This window comes from Humulus lupulus, chromosome 9 (assembly GCF_963169125.1).
Source record: "Humulus lupulus chromosome 9, drHumLupu1.1, whole genome shotgun sequence".
Classification (NCBI taxonomy): Eukaryota; Viridiplantae; Streptophyta; class Magnoliopsida; order Rosales; family Cannabaceae; genus Humulus; species Humulus lupulus.
The window spans coordinates 17,193,123-17,196,320 of NC_084801.1; positions in this window are offsets into that span (position 1 = coordinate 17,193,123).

Sequence of the window (3,198 nt, forward strand, 5' to 3'; positions counted from 1 at the left end):
ATGATTACATGTTTGAGAACTTGTGATGCAACGTGGGATATGGATTTGTCTGTTGATTGCTTATGCTCTGTTGTTGTGTTTTCTTATTGGGCCTTGGCTCATGGGTGCTACGTGGTGCAGGTAAAGGCAAAGGCAAGCTGGACCAAGTCTGAGATGGAGAGCTCTGAGGTGGAATGTACATAGCCAGCCGTTCGATCATCATGGTCGAGGAGTGGATCAGGACAGGGATTACCTAACTGCTTGTTTTGCCTTAGTATGGCTGGTTATTGTATCTGAATCTTATAACGTTTGTAAACGAACTTTAAACTTATATTTTTGGGATCCCGTGTAAACAAATAATGTTTCTTAATGAAAATGTAGCTTTTGAGACCAAACCATTTTAAACCCTAGTTCCTTTACAGTTTTAGTAACACAGTTTTAATTAAATGACTTGATTAGCAAGTCTGGCACTTTATAAACACACAGTGTAACGGTCTTGGCTATCTAGGGTATTACACAATGAGCATGCCACAATCATCAGATTAACATCAATAAACATTCCACACAATATCTAGGGTCGACGCCCTTAGGCCGCAGCCTCTGTTTAAGTTACTGTCATTGGCTCACTTAGGCCGAGCCCAGTGTTCAACTCACTGACTCTGGCTCGCTTAGGCCAAGCTCAGTGATTATTTGATTAACCTCAGCTACCAGTGGCGAGCCGCGTCCTGTGCGCAAATATTAATTCCGACACTCTTAGGCCATTTATCACATGTCCCCATGGCATAATACCATCTCATGACATCACATATAAATATAAGGAACCCTTAGTCCCAACATAATCACATAACCGGGTGCGATTTTCTTACCTTTGATTTCAAGCGGAGAAGATAAACTGATTCCAAGTATGATCCTTAGCTTTGAGCTTTGGAGATAAACCTAGTCACAACTGCAAAGTAGAACCATCATTAACGAAATTCCGTAACCCAACTTCGGGACCAATCCCACGCCCTCGGGAAGCCTAATTCCACCAAATGGGGTGGTGGAATTGACCCCCCGAGCCCCCAAGCAAAAGCCTAAGAAAAATACCCAAAACCCACTTCTGGAGGCAGGGTAGCGCTACATCGCCATCAGAGGGGCGCTACAGCGCGAAAAACAGAGACCAAAAGCCTCCTAGAAAAGCAGGCTAGCGCTGTAGCGCTCTAAGCCTAGCGCTACAACGTTAGCACCAGAACTAACAAAATCTAAGTTTTCTTCCTTCGAATTCTCCCAAGCCAATACCCCACCAACCCACTCCAAACCTCAACTAAATTCAAAATTGAACCTACAATTCCCTATAGCTCAACCAAACAACGCAACAACATCAAAAACCTAGCTAAAATCCTCACCAGACATAGAAACCCAAATTTGAGCTTTGAAGCTCAAGAACACCAACTGAAAACCAAAAAATCCAGAACATTCAAGAGCTAGAAGTCATTACCTCAAAGAGGAATTCGATCTTAAGCTGCCCCTAATACCATTCCAAGCTCCAGCTCTCCAAATCCCAAGCTCAAGTTCCTCACAACTTCATCACAAACCCAAATTCAGAAATTGAAATCTAAAACTCCTAAGAACAAGTGAAATCTAAAACCAGACCATGTGGATGGTTGCAACTCCTTCTTCAAGTTGATCCCACTCATAACTTCCCTCAAAACCAGCCCTCAAGACCCATGCTCTGCTTCTTCAGAAAGTTCAAAGCCCCAACACAAGAGGGAGAGAGAGAGGAAACGTGAATGATGAGAGAAAGAGAGAGACTTTTCTTTCTTTCTTTTCTTTTCTTAGGTAATCTACAGCTTTCTATATTGTTCCAACAAAATAGAGTATATCCTCCACAGCTAAAAGACACACTTGCCCCTCTAACCATTTAAATCTCTCAAGGGTGCCCAAAGGGTAATTTGGTCATTTTGCACTCAGTTCCCGCTAGTTCCTCGAGTGTTCCTATTATTTACCACTTAAATCTCGTCATCCAATTATTTACCCAATATCTAATAATTCCCCCAAATTCCCAAAATACCTCCAGACTCCCCCGAGCCGGATATCTCCCTGCTGTGACTATTTCGCCAACCTGCTCACTAGACCGTCTCGAGCCACATGCTGCATATATATCCACATAATAATGTGGTCTCAACAATTTATCACATACAATTACATTTATGCCCTCAACGGGCCAAAATTATAAACATGCCCTTATGAACAAAACAGGGCCCACATGCATATTTAATACTCATAAACATGCATCTAATCATATCCATATACTCATCTAATCATGCATGCTATACATTTAACCATTTATTCACATAAATGCCAATTGTGCCTCCTGGTACACTAATCAAGGCCCTTAAGCCTTATTTGCAATTTTGGGTCGTTACACAACGGATGAGTTGTGGTTAGGGGTGAAATACCACTCGAACCCAGAGCTATCAGGTTCTCCCCGAAATGCATTGAGGCGCAGCAATTGACTAGACATCTAGGGGTAAAGCATTATTTCAGTGCAGACTGCAAAAGTGTTACCAAATCGAGGAAAACTTTGAATACTAGATATGACCTCGAAATAACAGGGGTCAAGGTCGGCCAGTGGACGATGGGGGATAAGATTCATCGTCAAGAAGGAAACAACCCGGATCACCAGCTAAGGCCCCTTTGTGACCACTTAGTGATAAATGGGGTAGGGGTGCAAACAAAACCATGAGGTTTTCCTAGAAGCAACCACCCCTGAAAGAGTGCATAACAGCTCACAGATCGGACGCTCTTGCACTGAAGATGAATGGGGTTAAGCGATCTGCCAAAGCTGTGGGATGTAAAAATGTATTAGTAGGGGAGCGTTCCGCCTAGAGGGAAGCACCCGCGCGAGCAGTGGTAGAAAAAATGGAAGCGAGAATGTCAGCTTGAGTAACACAAACATTGGTGAGAATCCAATACCCCAAAAACCTAAGGGTTCCTTTGCAAGGTTTGTCCACGGAGGGTGAGTCAGGGCCTAAGATCAGGTTGAAAGGCGTAGTCGATGGACAACAGGTGAATATTCATGTACTACCCCTTGTTGGTCCCGAGGGACAGAGGAGGCTAGATTAGCCGAAAGATGGTTATCAGTTCAAGGACACAGGGTGCCCCTGTTTTTTCAGGGTAAGAAAGCGTAGAGAAAATGCCTCGAGCCAATGTTCGAGTACCAAGGCGCTACGACGCTGA